Here is a 10,882-nt window from a genome sequence, read left to right as displayed (position 1 = left end):
ATGTAAAGTTTTCCTTGACTTTGATAGAAGAGCAGCCGTTACAAAAAAAATTGAGTAACAAATTAAAAAAATGTGCGAAAAACTTCCTCAGGGGAGAGTTAATTTTGTCTTTTTTCCAGAGAACTGTTATTGCGCCTTTCATCCTGATTTCTACTTTTGCGGCAATGGCAAGGTTTTTTTGAGGCTGTATCTTTATTGAACTCGTACGAGCCGTTGTCTTCATGTATTTGATAGTGTTTAATTTTGAAATTTGAATTCTTCTGTGGATTTGAATTCCTGTACGCCTATTTGGCTGCAAAAAGTTTAAAATTCAGCCCTGAATTCAACATGGAGGCTCAGTAAAGTGTATTCGCACGTAATCTTCAAACCCCACTCATCTGCATATCGGCATAAGTGTCCACGAAATTAGGATGGAATGGAAAACTTTCAAACATTCGGGTATTTTTCAAATACAAATAGGGCAGGGATAAAAAGTTGTGTCGAACTCAAATTACTCAGTGGATAAAAAATGCCGCTTTAGAAGGCCAAGGAGACTTGCCATTATTGAGAACACAAGACAAGACAAATAACAAAATCAATTAACAACAACAAAAATCAGTTTCATCTAAAGATCTATGTCTTGCTTTAGAAAAACTGAAAAATTTAATAAAAGAGAATAATTAGTGGCAGATGAAACTTAAACTAAACAAAACAACTAGTTCATTGTTCATCACTTGAAAAAAATGGAACCTGTTCTTAACGACTCGGTAACAAAAAGACAAAGAACAACAAAACCGGCTAACATGAAAATGACACTGATAATTTTTTAACGTAAGTGGTTCCAAAAAAGCAAAAAAAAAATTGGAAATGAAAGGAAACCATTAATTATGTTTATAACACGATCAAAGATAATTCCTTATGAAAAGACATTGGGACCTGTCATTACTCAGAAATTTTTCATACGACTAGAAAAAAACAACAATTACAGATAAAAAAACAAAGATTTTGTCGAAGCCGCAAGAACCAAAGTCTATTCCCTAAAAATAAGAAAATTTTGGTTGCGCGTTTTTTGAACGCAAATAATGCGATATGTGACTACTCATTGATGAGATTAGGTAACAAAGAGACAGGAAAAGAGCAAAATTAAACACAACGCTTTCCTTTTTTTCAAAAAAAAATGATTTTAAAGTCATGAAAGCGAATGCAAGGTCTTTCCTCCTTCGCTGTGGACACTGCTCTGCAAAGTGACAAAGATAAGAGTAAAAGTGGCATTTGTCAAAAAGCTATTTGTTTTTTTTTTTCAAATTAACGCAATGCGTTAAAACTACATAAATGCGTTTAATACCTTTTAGGAAGGCAATTGGACGCGTCATTAATGTAACTCAGTCAAAAAACTACTTAATAACAACGAGACAGGCGGAGTTCCAAATTCAACGAACACTTTTACGCAAACAGTGTTGAAGCCAAAAAACTATAATCTTTTGCTGAATTATAAGTGGTTACATTGGCCTTCAATTAAATGTATATTTGATTTATTAATAGTTTAGTATAAATCGTTAAAAAAACAAAAAAATCAAAAAGTAATAAACACTACAGTGTCCCATTATTATCCGAATACTCCGTAAAATTGGCAAAATTCTAAAAAAAATACTAAAAACTGTCCTGCTATTGCTGTTTGTCTTTTTAAAGTTCTTTTAACAAAAAAATGTTCAGAAAATAACCGAAATAACTAATTTGACAAAAGATTTTAGTATAGCAGAAACCATTGATTGGTTTTGGATACCTATTGAGTTTTATTAGCTCTTCTTTAGACACTGAATTAGAATTAATTTTATTTATCTCAGTCATAAATACACCAAAATGGTATCAAAAGCTGGCAAATCTACAGAGTTTATCAAAAATTTGCGAAATTTTGTTATAAGAGCAATAAAAAACAATGAGCTTTACTCAGCATATTGATATTTGTCGACTTGACCTCATTTGAACATGAATTGTCTTTTTTATTAAAAGATTCTCTGTAGTAAATAAGATTGGCCTGTAATTGGGATAAAATTGGCAGTGTTTTAAAGAGGTCATACCTAAAATACAATCCGAATCCTTTTTCATTGCAAAATTCAACAATGAGACCAAAAAGGATACTAGTATGGCTGCTGATTTTTATAAAGAAAAGTCATTGTTCCAGATGATTGCGTAGTAGATGTTTTGGCAAACGGAAAACTTAATACATTAAAAGAATGATGCATTTGTGATAAAAATTGAATTAATTAGAAAGATCGCTATAACGTTAGAAAAGCCGCTAAAAATGCCGCATCAGAAGGCCGAGTGGAATTTTCACTTTTGAGATCACGAGACACGATGAATAAAAAAATCAAATAACAACAACAAAAATCAGTGTTATCGAAAACTTTATGTCTACCTGAAAAATTTAATAACAAAGCTTAATTAGGTGCAGATGAAACCTTAACTAAGCAAAATAACTGTTAATTTTTCTTCACTCGAAAAATTTGAACCTGTTCTTAATGACTTGATAACAAAAATACAAAGAACAACAAAAGCGGCTAGCATTAAAATGACGCTGAGATTTTTTGACAGCAGTTGGCTCCAAAGAATGAAAACGTTTAGATATGAACTGAAATAACAAAGTGACAAAGATAAGTGTAAAACTGTTATTTCTCAAATATCTATTTGTTTTTTTTTATATGAACGACATTCGGTAAATTATTCGATAAATGGATTTAATATCACTTAGAAAGGCAATCGGACATTTCATTAGTGGGACAAGTCAAAACATCAAATTATAACAAAAACAGGCAGAGTTCAAAATTCCACGAATACTTACACGCAAACAGTGTAGAACCCAAAAAAAACCATAAGGTCTTCACCGAATTTTTAAAGTGCTGCATTGGCCTTCATTTAAACGTATATTTGATTTATTTGTAATCGAATTTAGTTTTGATATCATATCGGGTTGTAATAATCATTAAAAACAAAAAAAAACAAACCCCATTACAATCCGAATATGCCGTAAAATTAGTAAAATTCCAAAAAATCTACTAAAAAGGGTACTGCCATTGCTGCTTGTCCTTTTGAAACCCTTTAAACGAAAAAAATGTTCAGAGTTCAGAAAGTTACAGAAATGGCTAATTTGCCAAAAACTTCACATTAAAGAAATCATTGATTAATTTTGGATAATTATTGAGTTTTATTAGGAAAAAATCAAAAATTACCAAAAAAGCATTTGATGTTTTATTTCCCCGCTTTTATTTAGACACTTAATTAGCTTTCTAATTTATATCCATAAATCTACCAAAATGATTTTAAAAGCTGGCAAACGAAAAGAATTTATCAAAAATTTCCAAAAATTGATTTAGGAGCAATAAAAACAATGAGCTTTACTCAATATAATTGACATTTGTCCACTTGACCCCATTGGACATGCATGGTGTTTTTTTAAAACAACCTCTGTAGTATATTAGATTTGCCTGTAAAAAAATTTGACCAAAATTGAGAAAAGTGTGACAAAAGAATGGAATTGACGTCAACGTTCACAAAACTTTACACATCCATAACTCCTGGGAAAAAGCAAAATTCGTTTTATTGTGATCTGCTACGCTTGACATTTTTTTTATTATACAACTCATAGCCCTTGGAAAAGTACACTGATCGACAAAATCTGACTGAACAAAAAATTCAGTTCAGCAAGTTGTTCTTCCCCAATGAAGTAGGTCGCAACAATAAAAACTTGCTGTTCTTTTCCGAATAATCTTGCAGGGATATAACTGTATCATTAAATGCTAATAAATTTTATTTGAGGATAAATCTCTGATGGTACGCTGAGTGCCTATTTGGCTGAGAAAAATTTGAAATTTTGCCTCTAATTTAGCAGGGAGGCTCAGTAATGTGCTTTTGCACGATATGTTCAGACCCTGCTCATCCTTGTATCGGCTTAACTCTCCACCAAATGAGGATGGAATGGAAAACTTTAAACATTCAGGTTTTTTTCAAACAAAAAAATGTATGGTTAAAAAATTTTCTCTAATTCAAATCACTCAGTGAGCTTAAAACTGTCACTTTAGAGGGTCGAGGAGACTTGCTATTATTGAAAACACAAGACAAGACAATTAACCAAACCAAATAACAACCACAATCATCAGTATTTTCTAAAACTCTATGTGTACCTTTAGAAAATCTTAATAACAATGTCTAATTAGTATCAGATGAAACCTAATCTAAACGAAATATATGGTTCATTGTTCTTCACTAGAAAAGAATTGGAATCTGTTCCTAAGGACTCGGCAACAAGTAGACAAAAAACAAAAGCGGCTAACATAAAAATGACACTGATTTTTTTTAATGCAATCGGTTTCAAAAAAGGAAAATCTTCGGATGTGAAATGAAACCAATAATTACGTTTATAATACGATCATTTATAATTCCATAAGGTAAGACATTGGGCGTTGTCATTACTGAGATATTTTTCATACAACTAGAAGAAAACAACATGTAAACAACATAAAAAACAACATAAAAAATGCCGAGTTAAGGCATAACTTTAGTCAAAACTTAATTTCGAAAACTCTCTTTTTTCATTAAATTTACAACCACGGATACTATCGTTAACATATTTATCATAACATCAGAAAAAAATTGAGAAAAGTGTGGCAAAAAAACAGAACTGGGAAAAGACTTTTGTTTAAATTTGAACTACTACGCTTGACATTCTTTTTTTGTTATGCAACTCATAGCGCTACGAAAAATGCAGCAATTTGAGCAAATGCAGCAGGAAAACTTGACTGAAAAAACAAGTTCAGCAAGTAGTTCCTCCTCCACTGAAATGAGTTGGGTCGGAACAACGAAGAACTGCTGTTTCTTTCCAAATAAAGTTGCGGAAGAATTTTGGTATCATTGTAGAGTTCAGTTTTTTGTTTTAGGATAAGTTCTGATGAAATAAAAAAATTCTTATAATTTATTTCATTACATTACATGCGAGAAAGAAGGAACAAATTTGAGAAACAATTGAAAATTGTTCGAAAAACTCCCTCAGGATGCGAAGGGATAGCTGATTTTTTCTCTCTTCCAGATGAATTTTTTTGCACTATTCATTCTGATTTCAAGTTTTCAGGCCTTCAAATAGTTTTTTATTGATGTTTATCTTTATTGGACCCGCACGAGCTGATCTCTTCATCATATTATTAACGTTTGATTTTGAAAGTTGAAATATTTTGTGGATTTTTCTTTCCTGAACGAGTAATCTCAGTGCTTATTAGGTGGCAAAAAATTTAAAACTTTGCGCTAAAACCAATAAGGAGGCTCGGTGACGTAAATTGAAACATAATGTTCGAACGCTACTCATCTGCATATCGGCTTAATTGTCTACCGAATGAGGAAAGAATAGAAAACCTTTAAACATTCAATTCCACGAATACTTATACGCAAACAGCGTAGAACCCAGAAAAAACCATAAGGTTTCCGACGAATTTTTAAAGCACTGCATTGGCCTTTATTTAAACGTATATTTGTTTTATTTAGAAATGAATTGAGTTTTGATATCATATCGGGTTGTAATAATCATTAAAAAACAAGAAAACAAACCCCATTACAATTCGAATATTCCGTAATATTGGTAAAATTCCAAAAAATCTACTAAAAAGGTACTGCCATTGCTGCTTGTCCTTTTGAAACCCTTTAAACGAAAAAAAAAATTCAGAAAGTTACAGAAATGGCTAATTTGCCCAAAAAATTTCACATTAGAGAAATCATTGAAGAATTTTGGATAATTATTGAGTGTTATTAGCAAAAAATCAAAAATCACCAAAAAAGCATTTGATGTTTTATTTCTCCGCTTTAGTTAGACACTTAATTAGCTTTCTAATTTATTTTCCTAAATCTACCAAAATGATATTAAAAGCTGGCAAACGAAATAAAAAAATTCCATAAAAACAATGAGCTTTACTTAATAAAATTGACATTTGTCCACTTGACCTCATTGGAAGTGAATGGTATTTCTTTTAAAAGAACCTCTGTAGTAAATTAAATTTGCCTGTAATTGGATGAAAATTGCAAAAAATGAAAAAACTGATTGCGAAGTAGATGTTTTGGCAAACGGAAACGTTAATACATCAAAAAATGATGCATTTGTGATAAAAATTGAACTATTTAGAGAGGCCACTGAAACGTAAGCTCCAGAACACTTTCTCAGGAACGGGAGATAAAAAGGCAATTAATTTAGTGATCAAAGATTGTGTCAGCAATTTTAGTGTCAATAATATTTGTAATATGTGCTAAAATTTGTATATAATCATTTTGGTACACTTTTCATTTTTAAAAGATGAGAGAAAAAGGCTGAATTTAGCCCGAAATTTAGCCAAAACTTATTTGCAAACAATTCAAAAACCTTATTTTTTTGTAAACTTAAAACCAGAGATACTGTCCAGAGCATATTTATAATGACATTGGACCAAAAATGAGAAAAATGCGACAAAAGAAATAACGTCAACGTTCACAAAACTTTGCACATCCATAACTCCTGGGAAAAGGCAAAATTCGTTTTATTGTGATCTGCTACGCTTGAAATTCATTTTTATTATACAACTCATAACCCTTGGAAAAGTACACTGGTCGACAGAATCTGACTGAACAAAAAACTCAGTTCAGCAAGTTGTTTTTCCCCAATGAAGTAGGTTGCAACAATAAAAACTTGCTGTTCTTTTCCGAATAATCTTGCAGGGATATAACTGTATCATTAAAAGCTAATAAATTTTATTTGAGGATAAAGCTCTGATGGTACGCTGAGTGCCTATTGGGCTGAGAAAAGTTTGAAATTTTGCCCCAAATTTAGCATGGAGGCTCAGTAATGTGCTTTTGCACGATATGTTCAGACCCCGCTCATCCTTTTATCGGCTTAACTCTCCACCAAATGAGGATGGAATGGAAAACTTTAAACATTCAGGTTTTTTCGAACAAAAAAATGTATGGATAAAAACTTTTCCCTAAATCAAATCACTCAGTGAGCTTAAAACTGTCACTTTAGAGGGTCGAGGAGACTTGCTATTATTGAAAACACAAGACAAGACAATTAACCCAACCAAATAACAACCACAATCATCAGTATTTTCTAAAACTCTATGTGTACCTTTAGAAAATCTTAATAACAATGTCTAATTAGTATCAGATGGAACCTAATCTAAACGAAATATATGGTTCATTGTTCTTCACTAGAAAAAAATGAAATCTGTTCCTAAGGACTCGGCAACATGTAGACAAAGAAAAACAAAAGCGACTAACATAAAAATGACACTGATATTTTTTAAAAGCAATTGGTTTCAAAAAAGGAAAACCTTCGGATGTGAAATGCAACCAGTAATTACGTTTATAATACAATCATTTATAATTCCATAAGGTAAGACATTGGGAGCTGTCATTACTGAGATATTTTTCATACGACTAGAAGAAAACAAAGTGTACACATCATAAAAAACAAAATAAAACAAATGCCGAGTTTAGGCATAACTTCAGTCAAAACTGAATTTCAAAAACTCTCTTTTTTCATTAAATTTTCAACCAAGAATACTATCGTTAACATATTTATCATAACATCACAAAATTGACAAAAGTGTGACAAAAGAACGGAACTGGGACGAGACTTTTGTTTAAATTTGAACTGCTACGCTTGACATTCTTTTCTATTATGCACTCATAGCGCTACGAAAAATGCAGCAATTAGGAAAACTTGACTGAACAAAAAACCAGTTCAGCAAGTAGTTCCTCCCCCACTGAAATGGGTGGGGTACTACCAACAACAAAGAACTGCAGTTCCGTTCCAAATAAAGTTGGTATCCTTGTAGAGTTCAGCTTTTTGTTTAAAGATTAAGTTCTGATAAATTTAAATAAATGCTTATAGTTTACTCCAATACATTACATGGGAGAAAGAGGGAAGAAATTTGAGAAAGAAATGAAAATTGTTCGAAAAACTCCTCAGGATGTGAAGGGATAGCTGATTTTTTTTCTTCCAGAAAAGTTTTTTGCACTCTTCATTCTGATTTCAAATTTTCAGGCCTTCAAATAGTTTTTTATTGATGTTTATCTTCATTAGACCCGCACGAGCTGTTCTGTTCATAATATTATTTACGTTTGATTTTGAAAGTTGAAATTTTTTGTGGATTTGTTTTCCTGAACGAGTACTCTCAGTGCTCATTAGGTCGCAAAAAATTTAAAACTTTGCCCTAAAACAATAAGGAGGCTCTGTGACGTAAACTGAAACATAATGTTCGATCGCTACTCATCTGCATATCGGCTTAATTGTCTACCGAATGAGGAAAGAATAGAAAACTTTTAAACATTCAATTAGACCTCTAAACATTGAACTAGTGTATGAATAAAATATTGCGTAAAAATCAAATCACTCAGTGGACAAAAAGGCCGCTCTAGATGGCCGAGGAGGTTTGCTGTTACTGAGAACACGAGACAAGAGAAACAGCAAAATCAAAAAACAACAAAAAGCATTAGTAACAACCAAAACTCGACAACTAACTGAAGTAAAACGGGTTCACAAAGTGTAATTAGTGGCAGATAAAACCTAAACTAAACAAATTAAATATTTCATTCCTCTTCACTAGAAAAAATTGGGAACCGGTTCTTAATAAGACTCGTTAAAAAGTAGAGAAAAAAAAAGCAAAATTGGCTAACATAAACATAACGATCATATTTTTTGGCAGCAATTTGTTCCAAAGTAATGAAAATACTTAGATATGAACTGAAATCAAGAAATACTATTAAAACATGATCAATTTAATATCTCTAAGATAAGACATTGGGACCTCTCCTTACTGCGAAAAAAACGAAACCTCATATCAACTTTGCGAGAAAACGCTGACGAATCCGTTAAAACCAAAATTTATTCTCCAAAAATAGGAAAGTTGTAGTTTCGCGTTTTCTGAACGCCAATAGTGTGATACATGGCTATTCCTTGATTAGACTAGGTAACAACTAGACAGAAAAAAGCAAAATTGAAAACAACGCTTTCTTTTTCTTTCGAAAACAATTGATTTTGGAGTCAAGAAACTGATTAGCTATATTTTGAAATGAGCAACTAGGCATGTTTTTTTTGCGTAAACAAATATTTGAGACTGTTTTTGATCTGAAAATGTTATATGGTTACAAAATGTACGTCAAAGACAGACAAAAACAAAAAAAATTAATTTTTTAAAAAAATTTTCTATGCCATTAAAACCGTATTGAATCCTCTTAAAATTATTGGATATGTCACAATTGGTTTCTTTTTTACGCCAACAATGCGATTTGCTACCTTTAATTATTGAGACTGGGTAACAAACAGACAAAATTGAACAGAAGATGCTGAGTTCAAAGAATACATTTTTGAAACATTATTAAATTCACTAACACAATCAACAATAAATCAAACTTATTAAAGGGTTCAATTAATTGTTCAATTGAAGTCTAATGAAACTAGAATTTATCAGAAATTGTCATAAATTAACAAAATAACGTCAAACACAGACAAATGTAAAAAAAAACGGTGTCAAATCCGTTAAAACTATAATCAATTAGCTGAAAACTTCAGAATTGTTCGAATGCACTTTTTTGTCACCAATATTGTGATATTTCAACTTTAATTTAGAAAAATAGGTCTATAATAGAAAAACAAAGAGCAGAAAACGCAAATTTAAAAAATATTTTTGAAAACAAAATTTTCCAGAGTTATGAAGACATCAGCTATCCAATCAAGTCAATAAAAATATTCCTTCAATTTTCCGGCGGAAACCATTGAAATCTTTTAATAGTAAAATTTTTTTAGAAATTTACAAGAAGAATCTCAAACACAATCAAAAACTTTAAAAAAACCCTGTCGAAGCCAAATTAACCATCAATTCAGTATGAAATTAGTTTTTCAAAGATTGTGGTAACAAAGATTGTGTCAGCAATTTTAATGTCGATAATATTTGTTAATTTGTATATGTGCTAAAACTTGTATATAATCATTTTGGTACACTTTTCATTTTAAAAAACTGAGAGAAAAATGCTGAATTTAGCCTGAATTTTAGCCAAAACTTATTTGCAAACAATTCAAAAACTCTTCTTTTGTAAACTTAAAACCAGATATACTGTCCATAGCATATTTATCATCACATTGGACCAAAATTGAGAAGAGTGTGACAAAAGAATGGAATTGACGTCAACGTTCACAAAACTTTACACATCCATAACTCCTGGGAAAAAGCAAAACTCGTTTTATTGTGATCTGCTACGCTTGACAGTTTTTTTTTATTATACAACTCATAGCCCTTGGAAAAGTACATTGATCGACAAAATCTGACTGAACAAAAAACTCAGCTCAGCAAGTTGTTTTTCCCCAATGAAGTAGGTTGCAACAATAAAAACTTGCTGTTCTTTTCCGAATAATCTTGCAGGGATATAACTGTATCATTAAAAGCTAATAAATTTTGTTTGAGGATAAAGCTCTGATGGTACGCTGAGTGCCTATTTGGCTGAGAAAAGTTTGAAATTTTTCCCCAAATTTAGCATGGAGGCTCAGTAATGTGCTTTTGCACGATATATTCCGACCCCGCTCATCCTTGTATCGGCTTAAGTCTCCACCAAATGAGGATGGAATGGAAAACTTTAAACATTCAGGTTTTTTTCGAAAAAAAAATGTATGGATAAAAATTTTTCTCTAACTCAAATCACTCAGTGAGCTTAAAACTGTCACTTTAGAGGGTCGAGGAGACTTGCTATTATTGAAAACACAAGACAAGACAATTAACCAAACCAAATAACAACCACAATCATCAGTATTTTCTCAAACTCTATGTGTACCTTTAGAAAATCTTAATAACAATGTCTAATTAGTATCAGAAGAAACCTAATCTAAACGAAATATATGGTT

Source organism: Convolutriloba macropyga, chromosome 15 (genome assembly GCF_964194025.1).
Source record: "Convolutriloba macropyga chromosome 15, txConMacr16.3, whole genome shotgun sequence".
In the NCBI taxonomy this organism is placed as follows: domain Eukaryota; kingdom Metazoa; phylum Xenacoelomorpha; order Acoela; family Convolutidae; genus Convolutriloba; species Convolutriloba macropyga.
The sequence above is the reverse complement of the archived record's forward strand: the minus strand, read 5'-3'. Positions refer to the sequence as shown.